Source organism: Pristiophorus japonicus, chromosome 8 (genome assembly GCF_044704955.1).
Source record: "Pristiophorus japonicus isolate sPriJap1 chromosome 8, sPriJap1.hap1, whole genome shotgun sequence".
NCBI lineage: Eukaryota > Metazoa > Chordata > Chondrichthyes > Pristiophoridae > Pristiophorus > Pristiophorus japonicus.
Genome location: NC_091984.1, coordinates 202,442,181 through 202,455,808, shown reverse-complemented (window position 1 = coordinate 202,455,808; position 13,628 = coordinate 202,442,181). Strand labels below are relative to the sequence as shown.

General features: G+C 45.3%; 1 protein-coding gene across 1 annotated transcript in view; it reads left to right on the top strand.

The window, feature by feature from the left end:
- Positions 1 to 13,628, top strand: part of slc15a4 (solute carrier family 15 member 4) — a 117,440-nt gene that overhangs the window by 16,648 nt on the left and 87,164 nt on the right. The window lies entirely within an intron of this gene.

Genomic DNA, 13,628 nt, shown 5'->3' with positions numbered 1-13,628 from the left:
GCTGCCTCATTCATAATCAGGATGCGTTTGAAAGTAAGGTTTCTGACAACTTATTTGCTTTTAGTGCCATATACATTTTATTTTGGTTCTGTTTTAGGTCAGAAAATAATCTTCTGCCCCTTTTTTACATTTTTGTGTAAACATCTGATGTTTAGATGCATTTCAAATTGTTGCTTTTAGAAAATTATTTTCAGTATGAAATTATAGTATACTTATACTTATTCTCTCAACATTTGTTGTTAGTGTAATCATGCACTGTTGCAACACAGAAAAAGTGATCGTCAGGGACCAGTAAGGGAAGGGGTTAAAAACCCTCCATATATAGCTTAGTTTAGAGCAGCTATTACTTATTTGGGGCTCAATTTTCCCCAGTGATTTGCGCCGTTGTTTTGGGGCGCGCCGCTTTTTTTGGCCTAAATTTTAAGAATCCCAAGTTTCTCCAAACTTTGTGCACCAGCGTAACTCAGTTAGTTACGAATTTTTTAGGGTCGTTTTTTTTTGGTCATTGGGGCTGTAACCTGATGTTTGTGCCAGTTTTTCACAATTATGGAAGTTTGGCCAATTTAAATTTCTCCTAGGTCGGCGTATGTGACCACTCCCGAAAAACCTTCTGGGCACTTAATAGAAACCAGCGCACATTAAAAAAATCAGTGCAGAAAGACGCCATTGTTTTTGTGCGAAGTTTTGGAGGGAGTCAAGAACACACAAATATCCATCAACAAGCTTACATTTTTAAAACTTAAAACGCAGCAAATGAAAGTTTCATGTAATGGTTGTTAGTTTAAAAAAAATGAAAACACTGACACGCCATCACCAAACGTCTCCAAACCCGGCTCGAGGGTCGGCACTTTGGCTGGCAGAATCGGCCCCTCGCCCGGGCATGTGCTCGGGGCTTGGCTTGAAAAGAAGCCCGGGGGTGGGGGGAAGGAAAGAGGGTGGGGTCCATGGAAGGTGAACTGAAGGCATGAGAAGCCTACAACATGAATCGAATGAAGCCCGGGGAGTGGGGGGGGCTGTGGAAGGCGAACGGAATGCATGAGAAGCCTACACTACGCATCAAACGAAGCCCGGGGTGGGGGTAGGGGGGGGGTTCCCGATCATTGCGCCTGTTCAGACCTAGGTGTGGTCCATACTGAGGCGTTGACCTTGGGGAGAGAGAACAAAAAAACTTGTCCTGCCTGCCGTTTTGAGTTTCTTGCAAAGGTACAATTTAATCATGGGGGCATTACTGACAATGCCATACCTTGTGCAAGTCTTCTGCATGATGGTGCTGCGAAGGAGACAATTGATTCAACGTCATCACATGAGGAAGCTCCGAGCACGTAGGGTGATGGACAGGAGACCTTACCCATGTTGGGTATATTAAGACAGGCATTCGTATCTGCACCTGAGTGATGCAGACTGTGTCAGAAGGCTGCGTTTCTGCAAAGAAGTTGTAACCGAGATCTCTGAGTTAGTAAAAGCAGACCTGCAGCCTAGAAGTGTCAGGAGGTCTGCTTTGTCAGTAGAAGTGAAGGTTACAGCTGCATTTTCATTCTATGCATCTGGATCATTCCAGGCCACAACTGGGGATGTGTGTGCCATTTCTCAACATACAACACATATCTGCATTTGGCAGGTGACTGCTGCACTATATGCCCAGAGGAATGACTACATAAAGTTCCCCATGACAGGCAATGCGTGACAGGGCTGTGGGCTTCTCCAGGATTGCTGGCTTCCCAATGGTACAGGGCTGCATTGATTGTACCCACATCGCCTTGCGAGCACCTTTTGGAGGATTGTGAGATATACAGAAACAGAAAAAGCTTCCACTCCATTAATGTGCAGCTCGTGTGTGACGACCTGCATCGCATCATGTCAATCCATGCAAGATACCCTGGCAGCATCCATGATGCGTTCATCCTATGCGAGAGCGTTCTATCTGCCATGTTTCAGCAGCAGCCAGAAGGGCAGAGCTGGCTATTGGGAGACAAAGGGTATGGCCTCGCCACCTGGCTCATGACGCCCCTATGCGTCACCTGGACGGAAGCTGACTGGGAATACAACATGTTGCACATTGCGACGCGCAGCATAATAGAGAGGACTATTGGCATCTTGAAATAGCGTTTCCGATGCCTGGCCCATTCCGGAGGCCACTTGCAATACTGCCTTGAGATTGTTGGTCGGTTCACTGTTGTGTGCTGCATGCTGCATAACTTAGCCAGCAGATGGTAGCAGAAGACCCACCGAAGGTGAGAGTGGCTGATGATAATGAGGAAGATGCAGATGACTAGGACACCATACAACTACCTGAACCTGGAGCACAACGGCGGAGGAGGGCAGGCCATCGTGTCCCTCTAACGATTGCTCGAGCCTTGCGCCAGCAGTTCGTTCGTGAACACTTTGCTGCCTGAAGGCTCAGCGGCAACTATTCCACATGGACCATTTTTACTGTTTGGACCTGTTCCATAATGTTGTGTTATGTTAATGGAACAAATGATGGAAATGATTCTTGTTTACTTCAAAAAGTTGTTAATAATGGAACAAATAATGTAAATGATTCAGTTATAATGTAAAATATATTTTAATTCAAAAGTTTAACAAACACTTGTTTGTACTTAACTTTAGTAAAAATATTCTTGTATCAAACTTTAACATTTTCTGTTAAGATCACTTACAAACTTGTAAATTTACATAACTTACAAAAAACTTTTAATTTGAGAACAGTTACAACAGTAACAACAATAATAATAACAACAACAACGTCATGAAAAAAAAGGCTGCACCCATTTCTCCTCCACCTTATTCTAAGACTGCCTGCTGCGCTTGATCTTGTTGACTCCATCCCTGCCCGCAGGCGGTGGTGCAGCGTTTCTCGGGTTCGTACCAAGCTTATTCTTTCGAACATCTCTGGTAATGCGCACTTCTTGATGGGGGGTGGGGGGGTCAGTATATAATGTGGAGGGCCCGGCTTGGGCCTCTTCAGAGGCTGGTCTGGGGATTGGAGTGGGAGTGGCAGTTGATTCTGTCATCTGGGTGTGTTCCCTTATTGCAGCAGCTAACTCTGACATTCCCTCATGCCCTGACGGTGTGTCAGCTACCTGTGGCATGTCCTCCCTCATGTTCACCGACAGTGTATTGGCGACTTGTGACCTTCCTTCCCTCATGTGCACCAACATTATTTCGGCTGACTGAGACATTCCCTCCCTTATGTTCCTGGAAAGCGTTCCCATTTCTCGTAAGAGTGGTGTCACTTTTCCCGACAGTCCCGATTTCTCATCACCCACCCCAATGATGGTGTCCAGGAGTGATCGGGTAAGGTTGGTGCTCTACGCACTCATTGCCATCATATGAACCACATCTGTTACATCCTGCATCTCAGGAGAGTGTTGTCGAGCTCTCCTTCCCCTCCTCATCTCTGTGGCTCAGTGAATCCCACTGGGGCCCTCAGCATCGGACGGTGGAGCCTTAGGTGTGCCTTACTGCATCCCACTGGCACCTGCAGCCTTGCACAGTGGGACCCTGGGTGTGCCTCGCTGCACCCCACTGGGACCTGCAGCCTCGGACGGTGGGTACCTGGGTGTGCCTTGCTGCACCCTACTGTGGAATCCCCAGCCTCGGACGGTGGGAAACCATGGAATGTCCCACCAACCCTCAAACCACTCTGAAGCGGCTGGCACCTCAGTGGGCAGCACCTGGACCTCCTCCAGATTGAGTACAACAGTGGGATCTTCATCTATCCCCTCCCCCTCCTCCTCACCCCCATGCTCTTGGTCTGGAAGATGGAATTGGAAGATGTTCTCCTCTTCAGTCTCATCCACGTCTGAATCTTCTTCTGCATCGTCGGGGTTGGCATCAAGTTCTTCAAAATAGAACAGAACAGACAAATGGTTAGCAGCAGAGGAGGGGGTGGGGTGGGTGGCATGAGTAGGCTCACACAGCGCAGGCAGCAGGCTGACTTGAAGGACCATGATGAATGATAGCACATTGCATCAACCGAAACGTAGCCGACGGAGACATCACCATGAACCGAAGCGTGGCTAGCCCATTCAGTACTTAACACTTAGCAAAACCAGACTCTGGAATTTGCAGGACTTGCCCTCTCCCTCGAGTGTGGGCCCAACTTGTGCAGTGGTGATTGCTTTTCTCCAGACAGGATCCATCAAAGCAACGACCCTCTCTTCCAAGGATGTCTGGGTGCAGATATGTTGCGCCTCCTCCTGTTCGAGTTCTTTCTCATTTGTTGTGTGCTGCTTTCCTCTGCAAAGATGAACATATAACTTTTTAGAGAGGGTGTCTTGCTGCTGCATGGGACATATACAGCTGGTCACATTTACAATTGCAATGCCATTGAAAAATGAAAATATTACTTACACTAGCTACTTGACCAAGGTCCTGCCACTTTTTGCACTGGCCTCCAGACCTCGGGTGGTTACCATTGCACAGCAATCTTGTGCAAGTTGCTTCCAGCGTTTCTTCTTTTCTTTTGGTGAAACGTTTATGTGACCTCTGCTGGTGTCCAGCTCGTGCCATCTGGCCTCAATCACAGTAACTAGTGCCTCCACTTCATCCTGTAAGAAATTCTTGGTCCTTGCGCCACATTGCATCTTGTATTGCAGCTCCGATTTTTCCAATGAGAATTAAAGTTCTTACACACAACTGGCTCTTTAAAAATGGCAGAATACAGACCGGGAGCTGTACTAGGCATGCGTGCCCATAGGAATCATGTTAAAAACGTCCCTTTTTTTCCTGCGTACGCACAGAAGGAGCGACATCATATTTTTCAGCGCAGATATTAGGCTCCACCCCCCCCCCCCCCCCCCCCGAGGCTACAGGACGTTTGGCATCAATTTCAAAAAATAAAACTGGAAACTTGTTACTTTTTGGGGCAATAGTTAGAGCCAAGAAAAACAGGCGTAACTCTGGCAATACGCCAAAAAACGGCATTGGGGAAAATTGAGCCCTTAATAACTACTATAATACCTGTCATTGATACATTGTTCATTTTATTGTTTTGGTGTTCAATAAATATTTTTGGCTTTTAAAACCCAAGACACAAGTTCCAGTGTAGTTGTTCTCCTGACAGTTTTGCCATCATCACCACCGCAAAATCTGGGCCTAGTATCTTGGTTCAGATTTATTGTGGTAAAGAAGGAAAGTTGCAAATGAGTTTACTATTTTCTTCAGTTTTGGTCCTTGCTATGAAACTGCACCCGAAACAGATGGGGACAATCTGCTTTTGTGATGCTGGGAGTACAAAGTTAGTTAGTGAATTTCCCCTCAAACAAACTTTTGGAAAGAAATATAATGTTGTACTTTATGGGGCTGAAATTGGTGGCCTTACCGCCCACTGCCGCCAAAATTTTTCGCCGCTCTCCCCTCGGTGACAGATTCTTCTAGGTCTGCCGCCGGAGGGAGGGAGTACTGCTGGTAACCTCCCGCTGGTGCGTAAGTGGCCCCCCGCCCGCCGAGCTGGCAGATTCCTCCAGGCAGGAGTCGGCAGCAGCAGGGGGAAAGACTGCTGCGTGAGCAGGTCTAACCCTGACGGTGAGTAAGAAGACCTGCAAAAAAAGGTTAGTGAACTTTTAATTTTTTTTTTCCCAACTCCCGCCCGCTGCCACTTAGATTGACGGTGTAAGTCGTTATTTTGCCGCCAGACGGTACTGCCAACTCTTTTTTTTTTTAGAATAATCTTCCTGGCAAAGTACCGCCCGGTCTCTCGGCGGTCCTTTGGGCGGGCCTGGGCTTTGACCAAGTTCGGGCCTTATATTTCTAATCATGAAGGAAACACAGAAGGAATTGTGAAGCAAAGCTTTTACCAAGACATTTAAATGTTTTGAACAGGGAGTCATAACCTGATGTGTGTGCTTTAAATAATACAGATCAGATCAATGCAGACTTCTTTATTCTGTGAGACTTTTTTCATTTCTGCAAAAGCATATTTTCAAAATAATGTGGATATTTGATATTGTAGCTGGTAGTGATAGCCTGACCTCATGAAATTTCTTTCAGGTAGGTAGATAGAAGGATATGCCAAAAAAACGAATAAAGAGCTAATGAAATACGACTGAATACTTAGATGGTAGTCCTTACTGACATCACTTAGCTGTCTATTTAATGTGTGAAAATGATAACATTTTAAGACTTGCTGTTAGGCCAGTTAAAATCTTTTAACCCTTGAGATGATAAATAACAATATGATGGCTTACTAACTACACCACAAACTCTGTTCCCTCGCCACTGACTCCATCCCTCCCTAACATCTGTCTGAGGCTGAACCAGACTGTTTGCAACCTTGGTGTCATATTTGATACTGAAATGAGCTTTCAACCACATATCCGCAGCATAACTAAGACCGCTTATTTCTAACTCTAACGTCGCCCATCTCCACCCTTGCCTCAACTGATTTGCTGCTGAAGCTGTCATCCATGTTTTTGTTGCCTCTAAACTTGCCTATTCCAACACACTCCTGGCTGGCCTCCCACATTCTATCCTATGTAAACTAGAGGTGTCCATGTCCAAACTCTCGCACTATGTCCCGCTCACCCATCACCTCGAAGCTCGCTGACCTACATTGGCTCCTGTTTAAGCAAAGCCTCGATTTCAAAATGCTCATCCTTGTTTTCAAATCCCTCCATTGTCTCGCCCCTCCCTATATCTTTAATCTCCTCCAGCCCCACAACACTGCCCCCCCCCCCCCCCACTGAAGATGTCTGCGCTCCTTTTGAGCATCCCTGATTATAATTGCGCAACCATTTGGGGCCGTGCTTTCAGTTGCCTAGCTTTGGAATTCCCTCCCTAAACCTCTCCGCCTCTCTTGCCTCTCTTTCCTCCTTCAAGGCACTCCTTAAAACCTACCTCTTTGACCAAGCTTTTGGCCACCTGCGATAACTTCTCCTTATGTGGCTTGGTGTCACATTTTTTGTCTGATAATAGTCCTGTGAAGCATCTTGGGACTATATAAATTCAAGTTATTGTTGTTGTGCTAGCAATTGGCTTTTAAGCTATTCTCACAGGTTGTGCAATTGGTTGAATGTATCCTTTGTTTGCATGTTTCTAGCTATCTTGATGATTTCTTTATTCACGCAATTATTAGATTCTCAACAAAACAGCCAACAATTTAAAAATACTAATACTTTTTACACTAAATGTTATATTCGCGTATAACTTTAGCATGTTACAACCTCAGTTTAAGGCATAGTGTGAAACCTAGGAAGTGCATTTGCAATCATTTACCATTTTTAATTCCAATTCAGCACAGAAGAGAAAGTTCCACTCGTGTATGATTGGCAGTTAAATGAGCATAGAGGACTGACCATGGGTCACTGCCCACTCTTTTAGACCTTGGAATGGTACACGACAGACTGGTTAGGAGTGTAGCAAAACTGATTTAAAAATGTGGAAAGTAATATGCCGTTTAACAGTTCATATAGCTCTGAATGCTCAGTCAGCTAAGACATATTCTGAAATGGTTCTGGCTCATTTACTTTCAAAGATTTTAAATAGAAAGAGCCAAACCCAAGAAGGTTTATATTGACCAGGAGTGGATTTTCTCTGAAACCTACCAAACACTGCTCCAATGTTCCATCACTGTGAATTTGTTGAATGCTGAAGTAGGTCTTTTGTGTATTCCTGGAGTAGGGATGCAAAGCTTTACTTTCATATCCCTATATTGGTCTTTCGCTCCGATCCCCTCCCCTAAAATATGAGCCTTTCTGATTGTATATGATAAAATTTCACCAGCCCACTATCATGTGTTATTGTCTTGAAATGCATTCTTTCCAAGTGTGTAGACAGGAAGCTAAATTAATAAATTTACATGACTTAACGGAGTTAAATCATCTATTTGTTTAATGGGAAATACCTTGTATCTATTGCAGGAATACAAAAATGCATATATATTATATACACTAACTGCATTTTGGGTTTGGATGTACTTGTTTTAATCTGTACCTATTCAGTTATTGGAAAAAGTGCAGAGAAGGGTTACGTGGTTGATTCCAGAATTAAGGGAATGACTTATGGGGAAAGATTGGCTAGCTTGGTGTTTGTTTCTTAAAAAGAGAAAACGTAGAGGCCATATTTAAGTGCTCAAAATGAAGACTGATTTGGACAAACTGGATCCAGGTAAACTTTTTTGCTGTGTACAGAATTAAAGCACAAGCGGTCATAGTTTCAAACTGAGGGCAACAAACGGAAATAGGAAATGCAGCTTTTCTTCCTCCTCCTCCTCACAGGGTCCTGGGTTCACTCTCACTCTCAGGAAATAGGAAATGCAGGAATAAGTATGCGGCACAGGTGGTGGAACAAGAAACCTTTAATGGGCTTAAAGAGAAACTAGTTAAACTGAATTAAGGGTTATTAGAAATGCACCCAGGGAATACTGTGGATAGGTGGGCGAGATGGAATGACTGTCTTCTCCTGCCTGAAGCTATATTATGTTACTGATAACACAACCTATACAGTAATGTTGAATGTCCAGAAATGGTAAAAGTGTTCAACATTGAATGCTTCCTATAAAATGCCCTGCATGTAGAATTCTGAAAATTGTATAACTCCACTTCTGCAGGTGTGATAGAGTCCTGATACCAAGAGGAATAATCTGGTGCGACTATTAAAAGCATACTTCCCCAAGCGTGACTATTAAAAAACATACTTCCCTTTTTATATTAAATTTCATTCTCTGTTTCTTAATGTTCTTGAGCACATGACCTTTTTTCTTCCTTCCTCTTTTCCAAATTTGTGCTTTAGAATCTGATTTACAATTACATCAGCAACATTAAAACTAGTGATACTGGTTTGACTTGAGTGTTAGGTTTATTGGAGAGCTTTTATTGTTTCTGCATTTTGTGACTCGTCTATCTCCCTTGGTGGCATGCAATATTCTACACTATTAGGACAGATAAACAGACCTTTCCTCAAATGGCCACTCTTCATGTATGTGTTGGCAAGGTTTCACTCCTGAGGCTGGTCCTGTCCTTGCCTGTTACCTACAATCAAAGCTTCCAATAAAAGTTACCAGATAGTAATCTGGAGTTGGCTTCCCCATCGCAAGCTGCTCGGCCTAATTCTACTATCCTTATTGCCGTCATGGGTGAATGAGCTAATTGAGCACATTTGAAAGATCAAAACAAACATCTTCCTACTCTGTATGGCTCTGTTCCAAAGCGAGCCAGATTGTTATTTAATAGAATATACCACCTGATGTGGAAAAATACATTTCACTCCATAAGGAAGACTTGGCTTACACTTGACATAGCCACTTGTGAGTTAAGACTGATACTTACTTAAAAAGTCAGTAAAAATATATAGGGCTGAATTTTCGCCACTGTTCTGCACCGTTTTTTTGGCATACGCTGTCTTTTTTTGGAGCAGACTAAAACCTGCAAATTTCGCCAAAGTTTCTGCGCCATTCTAAAGTACTTGCATCTGAATTTTTTAGTTCTCCATTTTTTGACGTCACTGGGGGCGGAACCTGCCGGGTGCGCCATTTCTGCCCATTTGTGCCAAGAAGGATTTTTTTCAAAAACGGCGCAGTGCACCGTTCTGAAAAACCTTACCTACACTTAAGAAAATCGGTGCCGAGAAGACGCCATTGTTTTAGTGGAGCTGAAGACATGGCATCGGGGGTGAGGGGACCATTCTGCTCGAGATAGCAGCAGCACTGGGGTGGTGGGGGATAGCAGTGGCACCGGAGGCATGCGCAGACCAGGGTGTGGTCCATGGACTAAGGCGTCAACCTTTTGCAGTGAGTGGGAAGGTGTGAGTGCTTTCTGAGTTATTTTAATTTCGTTTGCAAAAAGACGGAGAGGAGGCCTTACCTGCATTGGGTGTACAGGGAGAGGCGCTTATACCTGCACCTGAGTGAGGTAGACTGCATTCGCAGGCTGCGCTTTCAGAAGGAGGTGATCACAGAGATCTGCCAACTTATCAGGGCAGACCTACAGCCTAGAAGCAGGAGGAGGACTGCACTACCCATAGAGATCAAGGTGACTGCAGCACTTGCCTTCTATGCCTCCGGCTCATTCCAGGCTTCAACTGGGAACGTATGCTATATCTCACAGCTTGTTGCATAGCTGCAGTCGACAGGTGACTACTGCACTGTATGCCCGCAGGGACAACTACATCAAGTTCCCCATGACCTCCCAGGCAATGCGTGACAGGGGCTATGGGCTTCCCCAAGGTACAGGGTGCGATTGACTGTACGCACATTGGCTTGCGAGCACCTTTGCACGATTCAGAGGTTTACAGGAACAGGAAGGGGTTCCAATTGCTAAATGTCCAGCTGGTCTGCAATGATGTGCATCAGATCATAGCAGTCGATGCCAGATACCCAAGGAGCACCCATGATGCTTTCATCTTACGTGAGAGCGTTATATGTGCCATTTTTCAGCAGCAGCCAGAAGGGCAGAGCTAGCTGCTGGGGGACACAGGTTATGGGCTCGCCATCTGGCTCATGACCAACCCCCCCCCCCACCCCACCCCCACAATACCTGGAAAGAAACCGAGGGTCGGTTCAACATGTCCCACATAACCACACGCAGGACAATTGGAATACTAAAGCACATTTCTGATGCCTGGACAATAATGGAGGCTACCTGCAATATGCCGCTGAGATGGTTGGTCAGTTCACTGTTGTGTGCTGCATGCTGCACAACTTAGCCATGATGCAACAAGCACTGGAAGTTGAAGAACAACCTCCGGGAAGGAGATTAGGAGGACGAGCAGGAGCAGCAGCAGCAGCGGGAGGAAGCCAAGCCACCATCTCGGCCCGCAAGATAACAGCAGAGGAGGGGGGCCCTCGTGCACCTATAGCCATTGCAAAGAGCCTTGCATCAGCGGTTAATCCTTGAAGGCTTTGCTGCATGAAGGCTGAGCGGGACGTTTGATTATTCACCATGTTGACAGTTGTGTTCATTTAAAGAATAATGTTCATGATTCTGGTTTAATTGAGAAAAGAATTATGTTTATTAAACATTTTTACAATTGTACGTAACTTTAATTAAAATATTTTTGTTACAAACGTTAAACTTTTCCATTAAGATCACTTACAAATGTTAAGCTTTTCAAGTTACATTCCTTAAAAACTTTAAACTTTGCAATTAAGATCAGTTAAATAGCAATAACATAAGAACAGTAACAACAATAACAACAGCAGCAAACAAACTTTAGCTGCAGCCCTCTCTCCTCCCCCTTATTCTAAGACCGCCCATCGCGCTTACCCTTTCTGCCTCTACACTTGGCCGATGGCGCAGGCCTTCTCCCACTGGAGCCAAGCTGCTTTTTTCAAGCATCTCTGGAACAGCGCATTTCTTGTTGGTGGGTGTAGGCAGACCTAAGAGATGGCATTGTGGAAGGCCAGATCAACCATGATCTTTTTGAATGGCGGAGCAGGCTCGGAGGGGCTAGATGGCCTACTCCTGTTCCTAATTCTTATCTTATCCTATCTTATCTCTTCAGCCTCTTCCTCGGGCTGTGGATGAACCGGCACACTACCTAAGGTTGGTCTGTTGATTGGAGTGTGAGTGGCAGCAGTTGATTCCGCATTCACCGCTGGGCAATGACTGCCTGGGCGTGTTCCCTTATTGCAGCAGATACCTTCGACATTCCCTCCCTAATTTGCCCCGACAGCGTTCTCATTTCTCCCGAGAGTGTTGTTACTTCTGACGACAATCCCGCTATCCCATCACCCACCCCACCAATGGTGTCCAGGAGTGATTGGGTAAGCTCAGTGCTCTCCCCACTCATTGCCATGAGCTGAACCACGTCTGTTGGATCCTGCATTTCAGGAGAGCGTTGTCGAGCTCTCTTTACCCTCCTCACCCTGGGTGTGGCTCGCTGCAACCCACTGGGACCCGCAACCTCGGACTGTGGGACATCGTGAAATGTCCCGTCGGTCGTAGCAGTCTGGAAAGGGCTTGGCACATCCCTGTGCAGCACCACCTCCTCCAGATTCAGTGTCACAGTCTCAATATTGGGGCTTTCCTGTTTCCCCTGATCCTCCTGATCATCCTCGTCCTGATCTTCCTGTGGAAGTTCTGCATTAAAGACTGGTCAGGCTCCTCATGAATGATTGTTCTTCTGCGGCAGGGGGTTGTGCTTCCTCAGGGATGGACGCAACTTCTGCAAAATATAACCGAGCAGACGATCGGTTAGCAGCAGGGGAGGGGACAGGGGGGCATGAGTAGGCTCACACAACGTAGGCTCATTTGAAGAACCACAATGAATGATAGCACAATGCATAAACTGAAACGTAGCTGACGAAGAGAACATCCCATAAACCGAAGTGTGGCTAGCCAACGCAGTACTTAACATTTAGCCAAGCTAGACTGTGGAATTTGCAGGGCTTGCCCTCTCTAAGCTGGGCCCAGCTTGTGCACCGGTTGTTAACCTTCTAGAGCCAGCGACCCTCACTTCCAGGGATGTCAGTGGGTGCACATTTGCCGAACCTCCTCCAGTTCATGTTCACACTCTTCAGTGTCATCTTTCTCTGTGAAGATGAACACAGAATTTTTTAAGAGAAGGGGTCTGCTGTGGTGGCACACACAGATGGTCACATTTACAATTGTAATTCCAGTGCATAAATGAGTATATTACTTACACAAACTATTTGGCCAAGGTCCTGACACTTTTTGCACTACCTACCAGTCCTCTGGGTAATCACTGCAGAGAAATCATCTTCAACTTTGTCCCAACGTTTGTTCATTTCATTTGGCTTTAGTTTAACTGGACCTTTGTTCTGAAGCTCATGCCATCTGCTCTCAATGATAGAAACCAGGGCCTCCGTTTCATCTGGTAGAAAATTCCTGGTCTTTGTCCCATGATCCATACTATGGGCCCAAAATTCCACATGGACTTTTTTGGGCGCAGTTGTAGAGGTACATCCGATTTTTTTTTTAATGGCCGACTGCGCCAAAAAAAAGTTCTAAGTTTCACCGGAATAAACTTTGAATTTGGAGCGACGCAGATTGTCCCATGATGCAGTTCTGATTTTTCTACTCACAAGCAGCTCCGAAAGTGCACGAGCACACCCCTCACATGGAAAGCGGGAATTTTTTTTGGGTGCTATTCAGCCCGGGATAGGAGCGGCTGAGGGGCTCTACAATTGCTTATGTCTTACTACACCTTGTATGTTTCACTTTCCAACCTCAGCCTTTCAGTGTGTCCCTCATTACCCTGGCAACCTCAGTTTTTGGCGCCGACCTTAAGCTCCACCCACAGAGCTTAAGGACGATCAGCGCCGCTCCAAATTCAAAGTTTATTCCGGCGAAACTTAGAACTTTTTTTGGCGCAGTCGGCCATTAAAAAATCGGATGTACCTCTACAAATGCGCCAAAAAATGTCCACGTGGAATTTTGGGCCCATAGTATGTCGATCAGCTAAAAGGCACTATAGTATTCAGATGTGGCCTTTAGTTGAAATTGGAAGGGTAGTGAGCTATTTAATGGAACTGAACTAAACAGAAAGGGGATGGGAGTGTCATACCAGTTTTATTGAGAAGATCGATAAAAGTGAAAAGTCTGATTATGTTTGAAGATATTCTCAATGAGGCAGTGAAAAGACATCAAACGGCTTTGAAAATAATTAGTGAGTAAAGCAGCAAATCTGAAATAAAAAGACAATCCAGGAAATGCACAACAGGCTGGCAA